Raw genomic sequence first — 11,500 nt, 5'->3', positions numbered from 1 at the left:
GAAGCTGTGTTCCACTCACCAGAAGTCTTAAGATCCTGTGGTGGATGTTGTGGGTAGCTGGCGAGTGTCAGCAGACCCTGTGCCCTAGCTACCCTGGTGCTTTTCTCTTAAATGTTGTCTTAATACTAATAAACTTAATTGAAAAAACAAAGTGTTGGATGATTACTTTGTTTTACTATATTTTGATAAATCTTTATTTAGGAGTCTAAGTATAAATTAAAATGGCACAGTTCAAGGGCAAAATTAAATAAATAAAATTACATATAAATTTTAGTGTTGATTCTAAATAGAATAACCAATAATTATGATCGTTCGACCACCTTCATGTTGAGACAGTTATAAAATTATAAAGTTGCCTGAAAGTGGCTAAGGTCCTTTGATCCATTGTTGATATCACTAAAACCACACTAACTTGTTCATGAAAGTTGCCATCATCTAAAATGATGTTCTTTGACAAGTTAAATCTTTTATTTCTAAACTCTACAACAAAGAATATGTTTATATAAAAATTATCCAACAATTTTTACAATAACTATTCCTTAGAAATAACAGCATTCCCAAGAGTGTCTGAAAGGAAAGATTTTTAAAAAATATGGTGATTTAATTTTATTTTGCTCTACAATGACATTCTCTTGAGTGTTTGTGAAAATGAAGATGAATATGCAGGGATACATTTGGTTGATTTTGTACCAGATGGCCAGTTGCAGAGGCTGAACTAAGCCGAACTGATTGATTCTTTTTTTGCCATATTGCATTCTGGCATTAACCAGTGCTCACATCTTTCAAGTACTAACATATTTGGTAGATTTATTTATTTATTTATTTATTTATTTATTTATTTATTTATCTATTTGTTTGTTTTTTTGCTTAGCACATCTTTAGAAAATTTTGTCAATGACCTCAACTTTAACATGTTTTCCTTTTATTTCAAATTGTCAGTTCTGTTGAAAACTTTTGTAAATTTATTTTTAAATAAAATGGGAAATTACTTCAAATTTAATTTCTTTAAACTTTATAAACAATTAATAGTAGATGATAAAGATTTAAAGTTAGTGAAAACAATTAACTTTTGAAATTATGTATTTATAAATCAAATGAATGTAAGATTTAAGTCACTGTTCCTTCATTTGAGGTGCTTCACTTGTCCAGGAGGATCAAGTGACTTATCTATTTCAATACTGGTATGATAAGAATATTTAAACATATGCTAAACTGAAAGTGGTTATGAAAGCTTATTGCTAAAGTACTAGAGATATAAATAACCAAGGTTTAGAATAGAGTGTCACATTATACCAACAATGTCTTTTATGTGGTTAAAGTATTTAGAGAACCTTTCATTCATTATAATTCTCTGCATTGTACATTTGCATTATTTATGTAAACAGAAAGGCAGAGAAAGTGAGGTAGGTACATAAGCTGGGATGCAGTAGTCAACCACAAATGAACTTGGCCTTTATTTGCTTTTTAAGTGTTCTTTTTATTGGTTACACCCTAAGACTAGACTGTGCTATTCTGAGTATTATGTGTATTGCAGTAACTGACAATTTTAAAAACAAACATCAGTTAAAACATTTACCAAAATTCTGAAGAAAAAAAGAAACAGCATTGTAGGAATCTAAACTGGGGTGAAGATGTCATTCAAAGTTCCTCACATTGAATAGTATTTTCAGAATTTGTCTCCAATTCTTAAATATAAACCACATAGCCGTCCATGCAATGAAGCAAGTGGTTAAAGAATGTTATATTTCCTACAAAGCCATATCATGATGTCTGAGAATAAGATATTCTTGATACTAACTTCCCTCTGTCCTTAAAAATATAAAATAAAAATAGCAGTAGTAGTAATTCCAACAAATCTAATCTTTAGCTACTATCTTATACAGAATAACTTTCAATTCTTAAAAAGAAGAAAATTTCACAGTGATAAGTGAGAAATGGAACATGAAAAAACACTTTCCAGAAACATAGCAAAGCATTAGAAACAAGCTGCAATTGAATTTCTCCAGCAGAGGGTACAGATTTCAAAGTTTTCTTAATCCTCCACAGAAATTTTAGGAAAAAATGCAGGAAAAGGTGCATGGTGTCACATTCTACTCTATTTTAGTTTTCATTTATATGTTTATTAAGTATGTCTAATATCTTCTGTGAATTATGGGCAGATGAAGACTTTAATAAAGAAAGAGCTTTTATTGTGAAAGACCACTGAAAATGCCATTACCTAGAAATGAAATTTGACCTTTATTATTTGAGTTGAAAGAAGAAAAACTTGTCTGATTGCTTGAGAAGTTATCTTTACTTTGTCTTCTGAAACTTGTGACTGACAACATATGGATTTCCACGATGGTAAAAACATTCACTACATCCATGTTTCCTACAGTGATCTGGTGAGTCCAGCAGTGTGTGAGCACCACAGACTACACAAAAGGAGGAGATTAAAGCTCTGAACTCATAGTACTTTATTGACCTGGGTCTCCACATTAACCTGATCTGATCCTGTAATTACGATGAATAGAATAGAGCTTATAGTTCTCTTTAAAAAACACCCCAGGCCTTTTTATTCTAAGAAGAGATTTTCTATTCATGTTCTTTCCTCCTTTCCAGATTTACAGATTTGTAACAAGAAGGAATGTGTGTGGCTTTTCTGGCTCACTGAAAAAGATACCTAGTGCTCACTGGAAACCAGTAACATAATTCAAAAGGTACAGTTTTTAAAAAACCAAGTTTTGTCTCATATTTCTAAGTATGCAGTTTCCTCCTGTCAGTCATAAGAAATAAAAGTGACAAAGCTGGTTAACTATAAGGGAGATTTTGTTTGAAACGTAGAGAATTGTTGAACCAACATAATTATGTAGTATTATTTGCTTATCCTTTTGAGGAACACACCTTTCAATTTACATTAAAACCATTAGATATTTCAACATCAGAAGAATGCCAAATAGTCAGAAATGGATATTAAAGTGATGCATAGTGCTATAATTAATGGTATTTTATTTTAATGTAGAAAAACATCTGCAGCTACCTGATAAGATATATTACCAGAATAAAGTAAGACATGATTATTAACAAGTACAATTTCAATAATTGCACATAGTTCTATAATCATTTCATATTTAAAAATGAGTTATTGTTTGTATAGTTAGCTGAGTTGAGCTTAACAAAGTAAATAGAAGTTAGGTTGTGTTATCATAAAATCTGTAAAACATTAGAAGGTGGGAGTAGAGAGAAAGCTCAGCTGTTAGGAGCACTTGCTGCTATTCGGAAGACCTGAGTCCGGTTTCCAGCACCCAGGCAACTCCAGTTTTAGGGGATCCAGTATTCTCTTCCTGCCTCTCCTGGTATTCCCATAAACATGTGAATATAAACATACAAGCACACATACACATATAAATAAAAATAAAAGTAAAATTTAAACATTAATAAGAGTTTTACTTCTGCCTTGATGGCTGTTTATTCTTACTACAACTATGTGAGACTGCAGATAGAACCCCTGACCCTTCAGGTTTGAGTATGTGCGTGATCAGAAGCAGAATGGCTGTGTGAATCCAGGTCAGACAGAAATTCACATGCTAGAGAACTTTCTCTACATGCATTATATTCAATATGTCAAGTGAGAGAATATTTGGTGCAATTTTCATGAACACACTGTTTGTCAAAGTAATTATCTTTCCAGGGTGTTAGCAGGAATCACTTTTTTCCAGAATAATAAATAAAATTAACTTATTAAGAGACTAAATCATTAGTTAAGGCTTTTTGAAGTAAATATTTAAAAATTAAGTGTAGTTCAAGAATTTTGAATTACAAAGTAAAGTAATGCTTTGATAGCTAAAGAATTTTCAATAAATGACATAATTTCGATTCTTTTTCAAGTTTCTCTTTGGGAAAGTTAATGTATATCACACAGAGTACTTGGTTTAAGCCCGTTTATGGTAGTTTCTCATCATCTGAAGACAGAGTGTTACAAATCATCTTGAATACACTGTCAAAAATCTCCTTGTATTTTCCTGCAACTATGAACAAGCTTTATCATGCTGCTAAAACATGAAAATTCAAGATTTCACCAGGAAGTCGTGGGCCAGATAAATTTGTTTTCTGGTATTTATGAGAACTTCAGTATTTCAGAAATGCTATGTGCATAAAATCTAGCTAATTTTGGGTTTCTTTGATTCCATTTTAATATCTGAGGCTTTAATGTTCAGGAATATTAATGTCACTAATGACATCTTGAAAATAGACCAGAGTAAAAGACGCAAGTAAGGAATCAGTCACTTTAAAAGCTGTATGGAATTAGAAGTGCATGCTCACAGCACAGAGTCCCCAATGAAGGAGCTAGAGAAAGGTCCCAAGGAGGTGAAGGGGTTTGCAGCCTCATAGGAGGAACAACAATATGAACCTACCAGATCCCCCAGAGCTCCTAGGGACTAAACGACCAACCAAAGAGTACACATGGAGGGACCCATGCCTCCAGCTGCATATGTAGTAGAGGGTGGGTTTGTGGACATCGATGGGAGGAGAGGCCCTTGGTCTTGTGAAGGCTGTATGCTCCAGTGTAGGGGAATGCCAAGACAGGGAAGCAGGAGTGGGTAGGTTAGTGAGCAGGGGAAGGGGGAATGGGGTGGGGGTGGTTCAGAGGTGAAATGAGGAAAGAGGATAAAATTTGAAATGTAAGTAAAAGAATATTTAATAAAAATAAAAAAATTAAAAAATAAGAAAAAATAAAAGCTGTATGGGTATGTTTCGTATTTTATATGTGACAGGGTAGTGAAACCCCATCTTTATGGTAGATATTTTTATCTTAGAATGAAAATCAGTTGGAAACAGTAGGACAGATTTCATCTGTAGGGTTAAAAAGCATCTGAACATAAAACAGATTCATATCATCTCATTTTGGGACACTAAGCATAGGAAATAGATAGTCATTGAGTTACTTTAAGTGGGTTGAATTTTCTCTCCTGCTGGGCTGTTCAAACCTTTAGTTGCTGTTCTTACTTTTGCTGCATGAATATCATTTTTATCACTCTTTGTTAAAAGGAATTGTCCATAAAAGCCCACAAAATCAACCTAGATTCTGATTATCCTCTTTACACAAAACTGTTGATGATTTTGGGTCAGGATTATGTCTCCACTCAGTTGATTTAATTCATACTGGGTTCTGTAAACCAGAATGAACCAGAATGGTTCATGAATGAGAAGGGGCATTTTAGTCTGCAGAAGCAGCAAGGATTACCCCTGGAAAGCATGAAAGGGTAACATGGCGGTAATGGAGAAGTGACATCAGCAAAGGCTGCACGTTGGCTATTTTACAGGCCCAGGAGACACTAAAGTATACATTGTGTCCGTGTCTTCTGATAAAAATAAGTTGAGAGAAAGGCAATAGTTGGAAGGATAAAGGAGTGCTCAAAGAAAATCCTTAGCCAGGACCGCTTAGGATGTTCACATTTAACCAAAAACCTTAAACGAAAAACCATTTCTCACTTAAATCTTGTCTTACTAAGGAAAAGTTAAAACATGATTCCAAAGTTTAAATCAACTTTACTTGGCTTACATAAGTAAAACTAGCATGAGTTAAATGGTATGTTTTAAATGCAATCACTGTTGTATTTTCATGTTGCAAATGTAAGTTTTAAACAACAAATTCTATTTTGCATAATCATTCCCAGAGTCAGTTACGGCCAGTATCATGTTGGGTTGTAATCTATATTGAGTCCTGACAAGCAAGTGGGACTGACTACAAGCAATGTACAATTTTGACACTTATTTTTAGAATAACATTGGTTTCTTAGGTTCCTGCATCTTCTTCGATATAAATAAATTAGTGAATATTTTTTGTTGACAGAAATATGATATATAGCACTCAATTCTGACATAATATATAGAAATTGTATTAAGTAACTGTACACTTTCAAATTATCTATATTTTATTATTGAAATTCACAGTAATATTATTTGGTTTATAAAGTTTCAATCAGTCATATTATTAATATACTTAATGCCAATCATGAAAGAGCAAATGCAACTCATTGCAGTGAAAGTCTTACATTTATATTCAGAGTGAAGCCTGATACACGACAAAGCTCTGAATTAACAAGAATTATTATAAAAGATGTGAATCTTTTTATGTAAACATACTTTGTAGTTTATTATGACTATGTCAATTGTTCCACCATTGTGAGAACTGAGTTAACAGAAAGAATTTTTTAAAAGCAGCTGAAAGAGTCAGATGCAGCTATTTGCACCCAGCCAACAGACAGAAGCTACTGACACCTGTGGTTGAATTAGGAGAAAGCTGGAAGAAGCTGAGGAGGAGAGCAACTCTGTAAGACCCTGCAGTCTCAATTAACTTGGATCCCTAAGATTTCTCAGACGCTGGACCACCAACCAGGCAGCATACACCAGCTGATATGAGGCCCCAACACACATAGAGCAGAGGACTGCCAGATCGGGGTTTAGTCAGAGAAGATGCACCTAACCCTTAAGAGACTGGAGGCCCCAGGAAGTTTAGAGGTTATGGGGGGGAGGCATCCCCATGGAGACAGGGGGGCCAGGAGGAGGTATGAGATGTGGAACAGTTGGAGGGTGGACCAGGAGGGGAATAAAATCTGGAGTTTAAAACAAACAAACAAACAAACAAACAAATAAATAAATAGTAAAAACAAAAAAATATGATCTTTCTACATTTTTCTTGCCATATCCACTTCCCTTTCTTCCTACAAACTTTGATTTCAAAATTATCTTTATAAAATAGGTAGTATTGGGTGGGAGTGATATATTTATATAATGAATCTTTATTCATTAAATCCTATCTCTTTTGGGTAAATAAATCACTCAAAATAATTTTCCTGTTTTTACTAAAATTAAAGTTCATATGGTTTTATTTAAATAAAAATTGCGAGTGAAATGGTAAGGTAGTATATTGCACTGACTGTATTAAATGACATGGGTAAAGCTAAGCATTAAAGTAAATATGGGGAGACAATGAAATAACAAGGATAGTTAATAAAGGAGCCTGTGTCAGCATCTCTTGTTTCTTTGTGTAATTAATGCTTGGTTTTGATTCTTTCTAGTTTATATCCCTCTTTGGGTCTAATATGCATGCTAAGAGTATATAACCATGTTTTTTTGGGGGGAGGGTGGTAAGTAAACAATTTAATAAATGATGTAGTTAGTGATACTTATATATATATATATATTAACAATTTTAAAGGGATGATGGGACATAAAAATTATTTAATTGTTGTAAGATATGCTTTTAAATTTTTGGATGTATTTGTTCGTTTGTTTATTAAATTTACATCCTCATCCCAGCTTACTTTAAGTAGCCTCACCCACCATTCCTCCCTCCTCTTCTCCTCTGAGAAAGGGGAGGCCCTACTGTGGACCAACCCAGCCTGGCATATCAAAGTCCCTGACAGACTAGGTGCATCCTCTCCTACTGAGGTTAGACAACATAGGCCAGAGTCAGGGACAGCCACTCCTCCAGTTTTGGGAGACCTGTATGAAGACCAAGTTGCATTTCTGCACATATGTGCAGGGAGCCTAGGTACAGCCCATGTATTCTCCTTGTACATCCATGTTTTTTATACAAAACCCTGGGTACAGAAACAGAGTTTCTGTTTTTCAAATGTGTTTTTAGGTTTAAATGTAGGTATGCCTGCATTCTCAAAAACAGTATATATTGTTGACTCCCCCAGGTCAGTTACACTTTATTTTCAGTGCTGGATATAAGTCTATAACTTGTGCATGCAAGAATTTAACCACCCAGCTGCAGACACAGTTCAGTTACTATTATGGTAGTATTGAGCTTTGGTTATATTGAATTTTTCTCCTTATACATATTTAGCTATGTTTGTGTGCTTATGTACTTGCACACAAAGTTAGCCATATATTTAAAAAAAAAAACTTTGTTTAAGAAGATTTGCAATAGATCCGTGTTACACTCTAATTTGAAGGAGTATAACTATGAGCTATGAGTAGCATAGAATATGAAATAAAGATGATATCTTTGGCCTTTGTGTGATTATAAACATAGCTTTCCTAGCTCTACCTCTCTGCCACGAAACTGCATATACTTAATCATAAAGGGAATTATTATTAGTTTATCGTTGAAATAAATATTTAAATTTGCCAATGATGATGCACTCAATAAAACTGGGAGTTGGGACTTCTAACGATTTCCTTTGCTTATAGCTGAGCTGTAGCCCCACATTTACACAAAGACATGAATTTTATAAAGCACTGCTCTTGAAAATAAATCTATCAATATCAGATGTAATAAAACAAAAATTCTCAAACACTTAAGAATCAAGTGACTGCATTACAAATATAGAGGCAGATGCTCATAGCCAACCATTGGACTGAGTGCAGCATCCCCAATAGAGGAGTTAGATAAAGGACTGAAGGAGTTGAAAGGGCTTTCAACCTCACAGGAAGAACAACAATATCAACAATCAGACGCCCCCAGAATTCCCAGGGACTAAGCCATCAACCAAAGAGTACACATGGAGTAACCCATGACTCCAGCTGCATATGTAGCAGAGGATGGTCTTGTCGGGCATCAGTGTGAGGAGAGGTCCTTGGTCCAATGAAGGTTTGATAGATGCCCCAGTGTAGTCTAACCAAGGGCAAGGAGGTGGGAGAAGGTGGGTGGGTGGGTGTAGGAACACCCTCATAGAAGCAGAGGGACAGGGAATGGGATAGAGTGTTTTCAGGAAGGGATGGAAACAGGGAAAGGGGATAACATTTGAAATGTAAATAAAGGGAAAAAAAAAGAATGAATTGACTGGGGCATTTGGGCTAGCTCCATATTTAAGATCCTGGCAAGGAATGTATGTTAGTAGAAAGGCTTTGGGCAGCCATACTGCAAAATTCACATACTTTCACCAATGTAAGTGGCCTATTAGGTACAAGTACTCCATATGAATTCTATTGGCCAGTCAGAACCAAACTCTAGATAAAAAACAAAATGTGATTTGAAAATAGGCATTAAGAATTGCCTGATGTTTATAATATATTTAAAATTTAACAAATGAATGTTTGCATCCATACATTACCAGAGAGAATGAAGTAGGTAGACACTGGATTTTTGACACTTTTCATTTTTTTAAAATTTTTTCTATAAAATACTTGTCCCCAAATTTTCTCAACAGTAAAACATATTAGTATGTGTGGATTACAAAGTAGTTTTGATTCCCTTGACAATAGAGAAATTACAGAATACAGAAAAATACAAATACTGAAAGATCTTTTTTACATTTTTTTTACATTTTCTTTTTCTCTTTTTGTATTAAGTGTTCCAAGATGTGATGATATAATAGATGTAACAGATATTTAATAGTGCTAGGAGAAAAGTTCATTGTGTTACCTTTAAAACCAAGAGTGTTATAAAGCTACTTATTTTAAATTCTGTTCACTGTATCATATCTGTAGAAGTGGATGGGTTGAGGAAGAAGAATTCAATCACAAGGTGTTGAGACACTTAAACATTTCATTATATCTTACACACAAAATTGGGAGGGATTCTAGTTCAAAGTCTAGTAAGCCAAACTATTGTAAATGTAGTGTAAGTATTTGTATTGTTAGTGACAGTTGCAAATAACTATGAATTTCTAGCAATTCATTCAAATTTTGTCAGAGACAAATGAACATCTCAGGGAAAAAGAAGGTGCATCCTTATGCTTCTTTATCAAAGAGGCATCTTTGCTGCCCAGGCATTTATTACCTTTAAAAGGTAATAAATACAAGGTATACCTTTTATTACCTTGATATATGTTTTCTATATCACAAAATGTCCAACATAAATCCAATAGTCATAAAACAATAGAAGAAATTTAAATTTTAAGACCTTTAAGAAATGGCAAAGATTCTTCAAACAAGTTCATTTGCACATGCTGAAGGCCTACTCCAGAGCCAAGACAACTAACAAGGAACACGTAAATAGATGCAGTGCATGGCCCATAACACTGACTATATGAGACATCTTCATCCTAATATTCAACTGAAAAGAGAAATGCAGGACTTGTGTCTGTTAACCTTATAAGAGAAAGTGTCATGGTGACAATGGTGAATTTATTAAGTAGAAAATGACACTGATTTACTGAGCAACTGCCCTTCCTTTTCGTAACTGCATATTGATGTGTTCTGAGGTGAAATACCATGATACTTATAGCCTAAGTCTGAAAGTTTCAGGAGATAAAAGTTTGGTTTTAGTTGACACATTACACTGCAAAATGCAGCCATTTTTAACTAAAACAGAGAACAAATTTGACATAATGCTAATAGTTGTTGTGTTCAGAGAAAATGTGAATGTTTATTATTTCAGGTTTTTGTATAAGATGAAAATTCATGAATAATGTGTAGAAGAGATTATATTTGTTTCTTATTTTCATGAATTGTAAAAATACTTCAGCGGAAACTTATATATTATACTCAATGTACACAGTTGATTCCTATTGTTTAACCCAAGTATACCCTTCTCATTCACAGTCTCTGGATCTAGTACTCAAATTATCCAAATAATTGCTTTGGATTCATGCCACGTTTAGAGCAAATAGCATTCACATCTCACTCATCAGAACCCCGCTTAGAAGTGCAGTTTGAATCTACAACTATAGGAGTACACTTCGCAACATTAGCTAGGGTAGCCTCCATTATCATGAAACTCAAGACTACAGTGCTTTCCTTAGTGTAGCAATGACAAACTTGGATTGCAATATTCCTTCAAACTTGTACAAGTTTGCAGTTTTATGAAAGTGTATTTATTATACAAATCAAGATGTACCACATTTCAGATTAACATAACATGTATTGAAAATAATCATTCCTTAAATCACCCGATATGACTTTACATTTTTGCTGTAGTTGAAAGTGTTTGACTTTAAATCCTGGTCAGCAAGTTTGCATTGACTCAAGTGTTCTCTGCCCCACCCTGTATTGCACTGATCCTCGAGCTGTAATGAACAGACCATAAAATCTAGTTGTAGGGCTGCACGAGATGCCCCTGTTGTGTTTATGAGCTCGGGGATTTGTCCTTCAGTGATCATACTCTGACTTAAAGATTGCATGACAAGGAACTATTAAAGACACAAAATTCAATTCTTTAGTTTCACTATTTTTCAGACAGGCTTTGAAAATAGGTCACTTTATGTCATCTGGATTTGTGTATAATAGCAGCGCCTACCAATGCTGTTGTGCTTAGAGGTTTATCCCAGCCTGACACTTGAAAACTAAAAAAAGATTGCATCCAAATGAAAGAGCAACATCTATGAGGGGATGTCTGTTTCTCATATTTTACTGAATTAAAAAAATGAATATTTGTAGCAGTATATACTGTGTGGTGAAAAATGAAATTAACAAAATCATTCTAATATTGAATAATAAAACATTCAGATTTTTTAAATCTATGAATTGTGCAATTAGATATCTACTTAAAGATCCATTAAAATGGTAATTACAAGTATCTGGAATTGTGTGCTCTATTTTAATCATGAACATATTAGTGAGATGC

The 11,500-nt window shown here is 34.1% G+C and overlaps 1 long non-coding RNA gene across 1 annotated transcript in view; it reads left to right on the top strand.

The window, feature by feature from the left end:
• Positions 1-2,615: 2,615 nt before the first annotated feature.
• LOC110290674 overlaps positions 2,616-11,500 on the top strand; it is a 274,545-nt gene continuing 265,660 nt past the window's right edge. Inside the window, exon 1 of the long non-coding RNA XR_002377489.2 lies at positions 2,616-2,699. This is a non-coding gene — a long non-coding RNA (uncharacterized LOC110290674). The remainder of the gene's footprint in view (positions 2,700-11,500) is intronic.

This window comes from Mus caroli, chromosome 3 (genome assembly GCF_900094665.2).
Source record: "Mus caroli chromosome 3, CAROLI_EIJ_v1.1, whole genome shotgun sequence".
Lineage (NCBI taxonomy): Eukaryota > Metazoa > Chordata > Mammalia > Rodentia > Muridae > Mus > Mus caroli.
The sequence above is the reverse complement of the archived record's forward strand: the minus strand, read 5'-3'. Positions and strand labels throughout refer to the sequence as shown.